Genomic DNA, 11048 nt, shown 5'->3' on the forward strand with positions numbered 1-11048 from the left:
GAGGGACGTAATCGAGCTTGAACGTGTGCTGAACGCGGAGGTGCCGTACGTTTGCTACTTGATCGGTTGGATCGCGAAGAAGTTCGACTACATCAACCGCGTTACTAAACGCTTTCGCTTTCGGTCTACGAGGGTACATGGACACACTCTCCCCTCTCGTTGCTATGCATCTCCTAGATAGATCTTGTGTGATCGTAGGAAATTTTTGAAATTACTGCGTTCCCCAATAGGTGTGTCGACAAATGCTACAATTGTCCACCAAAAAAGCTACAATCACGTTTGTTAGGGTTGCGACCCGAGTTCGCCGGAGTTGTTTGCCATGGTCATCCAACAATATTTTGCTGCAATTGATGTCACATTTTGCTACAACCGGCGTCTCATTTTGCTACATTGCACAAGCAGGTGCGGGGAATATTTGCTACAAGGAGGGTCACGCCATGCTACAACCAGCTCTTCAAATTGCTACCACCGATAAGGGAAAAAGCTTCAACTGGAAGTGATAGAAGCTACGGACGGACGACAAAAGCTGCAACCGGCTATGACAAAGTTGCAACCGGCGTTTGCAGAAGCTTCCACCATTACGATGGTGACCACGGCGAGTTTTCGACTCCATATGCCGGCGGGCAGCAACTAACGCTGCCAACGACCCGCGACGGTGAAGGTTTTGCTACATCCATTTCAAGTGCGACGGCGAGCACGTGAAAAAGATGCTGGTGTGGGGTTGCTGTGATTCCCGATGACGAGAACTAGCATGGAGCAAGAGGGGAGGGGAGGTGTTGCAACCTGGAGGGAGGCGGGCAGTAGGAGAGCACGGCCCCCGCCCCGGCGAGCTGCGCGAGATGCAGGGGGTCCGTGCGCGAGACATGGGGAGGAGACAAGGGTGCTGCGAGAGGAAGAAAGGAGCTGGGTGAACCATTTTTACCTAGCGACTGGATCCGACGGCCCGCGCGTGACTGGCCAAATCGTTGGATTGGCTCACCGACGCAGATCACTGCCCATAGGAAATTTGCAGAGGATCCAAATCTTACAAATTCCTGTCAAATTCCTTTGAATCAAATGAACCCTAATTACTAACAGAGTACCAGCAGAGACCCTACCCTACGGAAAGGAGGAAAAACACGGCCCCGAGGCTCAATCCTCGCTGACACAGCGCGCCTCCGTCAGGGCACCAGCCGCCGAAGGATGGCGGCGCCGGCCGCGAGCCGCCGCCTCCTGCTCCAGCCGGAGGATTTCCCATCTTAACCGAGAATGGGTGCCCACCTTGTACGTACCGAGAATGAGTGCAGCCCACCCCATCTAAAGTAGCCTGAAATTCGTTCCTCTACAATCCAGAGCAGTCCGAACATGTACCGCGATGTGGACGGACAAAGAATGCCGTACACTTGAGTGACCCCCTTTTCTGTGACCACCACCAAATTCAAAAGAAGAGGTGAGATCACCCTGCAAAAATCCTTTGTAGCTCTTAAAATATGGGCCAACCTCTCCGTTAATATTGATACTCACTGCACCTCCTTCTACCACTTGTTTAATCCAACCTCTCCACTTCTCACTAAAGAAAACCCTTTTTAAGCAAAACCTCTTGTAGAAAATCCCAATTCACCCTGTAATATGCTTTTTCAAAGTCTAGCTTTAGTATGACCCCCTCTTGTTTAGTCCTCCTAAGCTCATGAAACACCTCATGGATAGTGACCACCCCATCTAAAATATTTCCGTTTTTCATAAATGTCGTCTGACTCTTACTCACCACCTTATCTGCAACTCTCTCAAGCCTATTTGTCAGTACTTTAGTCACAATTTTCTAACAAACATAATATAAACATATTGGCCGATATTGCTTGATAGTTGCAGCATCTTTCATTTTAGGAATCAGAGTAACCACCCCATAATTAAGTCTTCTAATTTGCAACTCCTCGGCATGCGGGCTATCAAGCATTCTTTTGACCATCTCTTTAACCATCTCCCAAAAATGTTTCTAAAAGATTACTGGTAAGCCATCTGGGCCAGGAGCTGTATTGGTTTTCATCTCTTTAACTACTAACTCTATTCCTCCATAGTGAAAGGCTTAGTCAACTCTTCATTGTCTAGTTCTGATAGCATGTGCTCTGTTGACCAAGGGGCTTCCACCAAGAGATATGTCCCCCCTGTCCTCTGAACCAAATAGTCTCTTATAGTAACTAGAAATGTGTTCTTGCAACTCTTTCTCATCTTGTATAACATTTCCTTCATGTTCCAAAGAAGCAATATTACATTTTATGTGTCTTCCATTGGCAGCACTATGGAAGAATGAAGTATTTGCATCTCCCTCAAGTAACCACTGACAAACTGACTGACAATGTGGACTGCATGAGCAATGTCAGGCCGGGTCACAGTGAGGTACACAAGGTTGTCTACAAGATGACGATAGTGAGTGGTATCCCTCAAGAGGAGTACCATCACTAGGGCGCAATTGGAGATGGAGCTCCATGGGTGTAGCGGCAGTGTGTGTATCAGTAAGACCTGAGCGTGAGATCAAATCCTGAGTATAGCGATGCTGAGAGAGATAGTAACCATCATTAGTTTGATCAACCTCAATTCCCAGAAAATAACGGAGAGAAAATCAATCTGACATCTTGAATTGCCCACTCAACTTTTTATTAACAAAAGCAATGTACTTCTGATCATCTCCAGTGATCAACATATCATCAACATAGAGAAGAAGCAAGGTACGACCGCGGTCAGATGTATGAGTGAAAAGTGCAGGGTCATGCTCACTAGAAGAGAAACCAGCAGCTTGAACCACAGAGCTGAACCGCTCAAACCAAGCACGAGGTGGTTGCTTTTTTCCCATAGAGGGCCTTTCGAAGGCAACAAACATGACCATCAGGAACTTCAATACCCAGAGGTGGCTGCATATAGAAAAAACTCATGTAGATCACCATGAAGGAAAGCATTTTTGACATCCATTTGAGAGATTTGCCAAGATCGAGCTGCAGCCACAGCAATCAGAGTACGAACAGAAATTGAAACAACGCAACCGTACTATCTATTTACGATAATTTGATTGCTGACAACACGACAACATCACGCTTCTCTTTCTTATTCTTATTTATATAACTGTCACTTTACCGGGCCGGAAAAGTGACACCGTCACGTCTCAGGGTCGTATGCCTGGAACAAGAAGGGTCGTCGTACAATTTCGGCGATTACAAAAAAGGAGGCGAGCTCCCTATCCCTCTTTGTCTTTCCACTTCCCTCGTTCAGGAACAAACACTTCGCCAAATTCTTTTGAGTCCCGGCCCGGTTTTTCCCCACTAACCAATTACGTTACGACCACTGAACAAACTTGGTTGACGAACATGGTTTATGCGCCGCTAATCTAGCGGCTTGTCGAGCATTTGACAAACTCACACCATCCATTTCAAATGGGATTTGTCCCGTGGACACACGAGCAATCCAACCCGTCGGATTTCCTTTTCCTCTTCCCATTCGAACTTCTGCGGGTTTCCCCGTAATAGGAAGATCTGCGAGAACTCTTACCCATATCTTACAATTTCTTCGAAATTGTCCGCTCATAGCACGATGGGATTGTCCGATTGTAGCCCGACGCGCTGCTTCAATGGCTCGATATGAAAGACGACCAGCTCTACAATTTTTGGTGCCATATCTTCCAAAACCAAGTTGTGTACCATCCGGTTCGCGACCCCTACTACATCTGCATTTAAAATATTTACTATATTTCGTACGTTTCGGATATAGCACGTCCCTTCTTATTTTGACTATATGAGATCCGCACTTTGACACCTGAAATTCCGTTACGAGTAGATACTTCCGCAGGAGCATAATCGATTTTCTGGTTAAATACATTACAAGATGTTTTTCCATACTTTCCGCATTCAGTTCTAGCTATTTCCGCACCCCCTAATCGACCAGAACAACAAATACGTATCCCCTCCACCCCTTTTGGCATTATTAATGGAATATCCTTCACTATTTTACTAAAAATGGAACGAAATGAGATTGGATTGTTCCTCAGTTGAAAAGAGATGTCTTGAGCAATCAGAGAAGCACTTTGATAAACAGATTTGATCTTTACCGACTCAATTAAGGTATTAGTGTTTGTTCTATTAGACAAAAAAGATCGCATTTTTTGCACTTCGTTCAAATAAGAGTTGTACCCGTACGGAATTATCCTCTTTCTCAGTATGATCTCTATCATCATCTCTATTCCCTTTATCAATTTTCCTATCCTACCTAGGTCTATGAATTTCTCTATCAATTCCATTACCTTATCCTTACCCATGAGGTTCCTACATTTGATCCTAAATTGAGCTAGGAGTTGTTTCCGGGCATACTCAAAAAAAGGGTTATTATACACCCCAACCCCATCCCTTGGAAAAAAGAAGGTAGCACCGAAGAAAGGAAAGAGCGATATGGTGGTTTTTGTTGTTCCCGCGAAGCGAAGATCATTCGCTTGGCGAATGAAGTGGATCAACCTCTTTTTGGCTCGGGCCAAACACTTTTTCTCGCTGGTAGAGCTTTCTAAAAAAAGCGATGCGAGAGCGTATTCTCTTATCTAAGCTTCCTCCCTTCGCTCCCCCCATCGTAGATGGTTCAGCCACACCCGGTGCCACGAAATGATTGAGAACTAGGACGGGGTCGAAATGCATTTTATTCTTAGTATTAAAAAAGTATTGCATGACCGAATAATTCAAGGAGGGGCGCACAGCGGGGAGGGTCCTTTTTAGTAGATGACTCGTCGGGCCGTCAGAGCGGGACTTCTTTGGTAAAAATAACTTGATTCTATTCCTTTTTAGTAAGGAGGCGGCATTTCCCATAAGGAAAGGTATGTCATTTACAACCCCGGCGTATTGAGGCCGCTTGAAGGCCCCGCTCACCCGAAGTGATTTATCAAAATTCTTCTTTCTCGATGGTGATCGGTCATGGTATCCATAACGTTGCATCTTTTTCGGCCAAATCCGGATTTTGTTTTGCTTCTCCCGGTCGATCGACTCGACTCTTTTCCCTGCCCCCGGCCTCTCACTTCGTTTCGTTCTTCCTCTGTACCCTCGCTTGAATGAAGACACCCGATCGGCCCGACTTTCCCAAATGTCGGCCACCAGCCCTTTTCCTGTAGTACGGGTCTTGATTTCTTGTCTTGTTTTCGTTTTAGTCGTGGTGATCGCCCGGGAAGAAAGAAATGAATGAATGTCCTTTTGGGAAAATGTAGAATAATACACCTACCGAGACGAAAGCCAAGGGCGAGTTTCATAGGTGGACGTATCGAACTAAAATAAGATCTAAGATTGACATCTTGATACAATGATTTACCATAATAATAAATAGAGTCAATGGTGACAGAGCCGTGGGAAGAGCCGCTTCTTTTTTGCGGCGGGGGCTTCCATTCACCAGCGCAGACTACATACACGTGCTCTCTGAACCGTGCTAGATAGTCACCCATCACACGGCTCTCAAACCCAACCTGTGGTGGATCCCGGGGGACAAAGCAAAGTCAAAGCGCTTGATCCTTTGCCCCATACTTTGAGATCTTCCTCCCCGCCGATCAAGCAGCAACGCAGCTCGTGATAGGCTTAGCTTAAGCCGCTAACGTTCGGTTCGGATAAGTAAAGTCCCTTCGGTCGGTTCGCTCAGGTGGTCTTCCCTTATTTTCCCTAACGTTCAGAGTTGTTCTGGTTTGAGAAAGGAGCACCGCCAAGTCCACTAGGGGCGCCCTGAATGAATAAGAAATGGACAGCTGAGGTCAGGCTTGCATGAAAAAAGAAGATAATAAGTTAGATGTACACACCTGAGGTTGGTAAGAACTGAGGGACAATGCCCCCCCTCACTGGGCCCATCAGCGAAAGCAACTGCTACTTAATCGTAGGTTTGCTTTCGTGCAAGGCCCCCGCTGCTGGAACAGGCGGTTGTCATTTTCAAGTAAACGCCCCGCCCCCTTTCTTTGCCCGCCGGCCGCCTAGCTCGTTATTCTTTGAGATCTGGATAGAGTCTCGCTTCGGGGCGGGGGAAGCATGGATTCGATAGATCTATCGAATCCATGCTGCAAGCAGCAAGCGTAGGCTAAAAAGGCAATAGTCTAACGTTGGGGTAGGGCGCGCCAAAACAACCGGGGGCCCCGGAGGGGTCAGTACAAAAGTACTATATTCTTTCCACTTACTTTCATTGGCTAGCTGCCTTTTGTAGCGCGCGTACTCTGATCCTCTTCTACGAATCTACAACTCTCTTTACTGAGCGAGACTTCATCTATATCCCTAAAAGTGGATTTGGATTCCCATTTATTCTTTGAATGACAGCTTCAACTAGGCTCCACCTTAGAGAGGGTTTTCGGTTTGAATCAAGATAGGGTCAGGGGCGCGTCGGAACGGTAGCTGCTTAGTCTCATCCGAGAGTCCAATCTCTTTTGTGCTTGCTTTTGTGTCTTTGAATAAAAAAGAAAGAAGGGGGTCGATTTAGGCTCCTTCCCTTCCACTGCATAGCTGCGCTATCAGGTACTACGAGCCCTCTGCCCCACGCATCTAACCAGCTCGCGTGGTTCACCGGTTCCACCGAAAACTCTCATTTGTTGAAGCGGAGCATAGTGTGGCGTCGAGCGAGAAAGGTCTCTTTTTTGGTTTATTCACTGATCTGAAATGAAACTTAGCACTTGTTTTTTTATTGATTCCTGGGGCTAGGCGTTCGCAGAATCAGTCTATCCGAACCGCAGACGCACTTTTCAGATCAGTGACGGCCTCTCCAGCAGAGCTGGGCGCCGGGGCCCTGGATGCGCTAGCGATCGGCACATTAGGGGAGTACTTGCCCGGGTTTCTCGGCCTGGTATCCTTATCCTCGCGTTCATGATATCTACATTCAACTGTGCCCCGGAGACACGGTCGAAGCACGCCCGCCCCGTGTGCGTCTTTCACGACATGCTCTGGTCCCGGGTTTCTTCCTGTGGTCTTCTAGCGTTAGAAGAAGTCGTGTCCGTCCCGGACATCTGCAACGTCCTCTCACGCCTTTTTTGGGGGGACAAACAAAGATCAGGAAAAGACGGACCGAACCCATTCGGTGACTTTCGCGGTCGCCCTCACTGAACCGACTTGGATCTGAACTACGATTCAGATCAAGTCTTACCGAAATTGGATTTCCTTTTCGTGCCATATGTCGCTTAGACTTTACTTTTTCCCCTTTCCGCCCTTTCCTCTATTTGTTCGATAGGGTCTTCGTTTTATTCGAATTCTAAACCCATTGTCGTCCACAGTTTCCTTGTCGACGCGAAGGGGCCAGCAGCCCCCAAACCAAAGTCTGAGATCAGAACTCATACCGCGGTTGTGGCTTGAAGGCCGCATGCAAGTTCTGAAATATTTAGAGAGTATGTGTTAGTACGAGATCGCGCTATCAACTTATTTCATCTTTCTCGATGATTAGGACAAAATTGTATCCCTTAGGAACCGTACATGCACCTTTGTTTGGATGCCGATCTAATATTGTTACAATACGAAATACTTGAAGGCCACACGCAATTGACTCACCTACATTTTATGCTCCCACCCTTTTGTAGAAAAAGCCTCTGCCTCTGGGGAAGTGCTCACATCAACTCCAATTTGGATGGAGCTTCTCGATGGGTTAGAGCGTTTGCGAACCAAAAAGGGGAAAAACCCATCCTCCAAAGTAGTGAAGTGAGCCAGTACAATAAGACAATAGGTCTCATGGGCCAAGCCTGCTATCAGGCAGTGAGTGGGAATCAATCCTGAAAGAGAGAAGGTCTAGTGCTCTCAGAAAATATTTGATTCGCCGAAAAATTGGCTTTATCAGACCAATCCATGTTCAGAAGCCTTCCATCAAAAGTCAGTGGTCTAGGCCGCTTTCCTTGACTTTGAGTTGGATCTCATTCTTCTTCCCGGCACAAAAAGAGGGTAGACTTCATCCGAGACACATGGGTTCTTTTGCTTCCTTCAAAGAACTCGTCTTTGAGCCTCTAAAAAGAAGGGCATAGTATCCCAGCCACCTAGACCACCTAAAAGGAAGGAATTGGTCTTTAGCTTTGAGTGATCCAATCATTGGTGAATGGGTTCAGTAAGGTAGAAGGAAAGGGCCCCTCCCGACCTGGGAAATTCACAGCAGGAAAGACTGGCGCCGATCAGCGAAAGCGAACCCTTCAGTACATCGCGTTCAGCCCTCCCTCAAAATCCCATTTGTTTTATTGAGGAATCACTCTTGATCCTCTAAAGGCTCTTCTCCGTCTATAACTCAAAGTCCATCTGTCTCTCGTGGAAGCGCTTTAGAGTGCCTAGAAGATCCAGCAAACGGGGGTGCCAATGCTGTCCCAAGACCAGATCACGGTAGGTAGCTGCTTTAAAGAGGTTGGGAGACAGACTGGTGAACAATCTTCTTCTTGTTTTCTCCGACCTAGAGCACTCTTTTTTTCAATCGTACGAAGAAACTCCGTGAAAAACCCAGCTATCACTCCTATGAGACGGCTAACTCCCAACTCCCGATACATTCTTTAGAGTCGACCAAAGGACTCGTTGGTTTGGACATAGTTTCTTTGTTCCTGTGTTTCTGTTTTGCTCTCCCCCTTTTTTCACTTAGTTTAGTTGGAATGGAAAGAGAACTTCCTTCAGTTTTTCTTTTTTTTGTTGCCTGGTTCGGTCTCTCCGAGTGGAATAAGTGGGTCCTTCTTCTTTTTCCTGACTGATGAAGGTCGAAACTGAAGATCGAATCAAGCGGAGTCTGGATTCCTATGTTCGTACCAACTCAAATGATTGATGAATTGGATCTTGAGTATGCTCACTTCGCTACTCAGCAAGGGTGAAAGAATGACAAAGAGACTGACATCACAGAGGATGGGAAGGACCCAATCGCCTGCCTCTTTCTTGGTCCACCCCCCCTGGTGGGTACTTTATAGCTCACAACACGAGATAGGCAGATATGTGACATAGAAAAATTGCTTTCATTGACAACAAGACTCTCTTCCTGATTGGGATTGGTCTGTGCAGGATCTCCTTCCCTATGAGACTCTTGCTTCCCTTTGAAAGAGGCAGACCCCTACTTCAATTGTCATCTGACGCCTCTACCCGCCCTTGGTGTTCGTAGATCGGTTTTGCCAGTTAGGGTTTGTGTGGTGGGTTTCGATGATCTCGGGTAGCTCCTCACTTGGATGAGGAGTGGGGAAAGAAGATTGCGGGAGAGATCGGTGAAGAAGTGGAACTAAAGGATACTATAACCAAAGCTTAAAATGGGGGGGATGAGGCTGATGTTGAGCCGGGTGATGAAGCAACTTCACCGCAGCAAGAAGCCTAGTGAGCGGTTGACATGGCGGAAGGTCGTTCTACCTTTCCCTGTGCCAACAAAGCAGGCATACTTGATTGACTCTTTGGGGCTCGTGAGAGACATTCATATTACTGCGTTCTGTGATCGTAGATCGTCAGGATTCATCATTGTATATCCGAGATCTGAAAGTGTGGCAAATGGATTTGAAGGCATGGAAAGAGGCCGCCCTCGTGCAAGACTTCTTTATTCTCCCGATTTCCCTCCTCCAGTTGGATTGACACGAAAGTCCAGTGATAACGTTGAAGTACTTTAAAGAGTCCCTTTCAGCCCCCGCTTTATCATAGGAAGAAGAAGAGTAATCTAGTTTAGGGGTAAGTGCCCTTTTGTTGCCAATATCTAGAGTCCTGTTGTGTCGATAGAGCTCGGAAAACTCCTCTTTTAGTGATGGATTCTAGTAGCCCTATGCCTAGATTGCACAAGAACTACTCCGCTTCTATATTGGAAAACACTGTGTTTGAGCTTCTGAAAAGAAATGAAGCTGTTACCTGATCCAAGCAGATAAGATGCTCACGGCCTGTCCTGAGCACTACGGAGATATTTCTTGATCCACATGAGAGTCAGCTCCCTACACCTACACCGGATTATGTCAATGAGAGCTTGCCAATAGAGATACTTCTGACTTAGAGGCACCGGAGTTGGCCAACTCAAATTGCATTGACAGCGAACCCTTGGTAGATGATTCAGAGCAAGATCAGATTCTTGATGATTTTTCCCTTTGTTTGATCGAGCGATGCCGAATCTTTATAGCGCATTTCCACCTATCCATGCTTTACGACTTGTCGCCATGAAGCACATGCCTGCGAAACCTTCTTATTCTACAGAATAAATAATAAAGTACTTAGAATGAATGGACTAAAGATCCACTTTTCAAAAGGGACGGCTCCGCCTACATGTGAAGATCTTTCAAGCGAAAATAATGGGTAGCCATGAGAAATCTCGATCGGCGACTCTGATACCATGATATCATTGGTCGAAGAATTCCTTGCCTCGCGGGACACGTAAAGAGACCTACCCACCACCCTTGTGCGTGCGAACCTAACAAGAGATGCTGATGCCAGCTACACCGCGCTTTCTTTCCGACCGACCTGACGTTCCGAGGAGAAGAAGGAATGGTTGTATGCATGCGCCGGACGCCTATCAAAAAGTAAAAGAAACCATGGATGGGGAGAAAGAAATCCCTACTTACTTGACAGGTTTCCGGGTCTCAGAAACATAGAAAGGATTTCACAAATAGGATAAATGTCCAGTGAGGACATCTCCTTGCTTGCTTTTTCATTGACTGATTCTAGTGGCTGGCCCAGTGAGAGAATTACCAGTGTCTGTCATTAGACTTTATCTTTCCACGGTGAACTCCTTTGTTGTTGAAAATCGGCTGGCTGGATTGACCTTTGGGATTGAGTCACTCGTACATTGAATCAGAGTATTTCGTATAACTCTTACTTAACAGACTTAGTGGACTGATTGATTGTTTCTTAGTTAGGATTTTCTATTCCTCCTAGCTTGCGAAATTCCCCTCTGCACTTGCAGCTTTAATAAGAAGTAGTAGATGGGAGTAAGGGCTCGGCTGGTGAGTAGTAGGAGTAAGGGCCCGGCTAGTGAGAACTAGCTTATACTATCTTTCTGGTGTAAGAGCATCTCGCTTATACTTTCGGAGATCTCTCTCGTAATTCGTAGATCTAAAAGCCTAATCTAGAAAAGGGTTTTTCTCAGAGCCATAAGTCCAAATAATAAGTCCAAATTCCGCA

At 46.4% G+C, this 11048-nt stretch overlaps 1 pseudogene; it reads right to left on the bottom strand.

The window, feature by feature from the left end:
• Positions 1-3617: 3617 nt before the first annotated feature.
• Positions 3618-7663, bottom strand: LOC123047275 (ribosomal protein S3, mitochondrial-like; annotated as a pseudogene).
• Positions 7664-11048: the final 3385 nt, after the last annotated feature.

Source organism: Triticum aestivum, chromosome 2B (genome assembly GCF_018294505.1).
Source record: "Triticum aestivum cultivar Chinese Spring chromosome 2B, IWGSC CS RefSeq v2.1, whole genome shotgun sequence".
Classification (NCBI taxonomy): Eukaryota; Viridiplantae; Streptophyta; class Magnoliopsida; order Poales; family Poaceae; genus Triticum; species Triticum aestivum.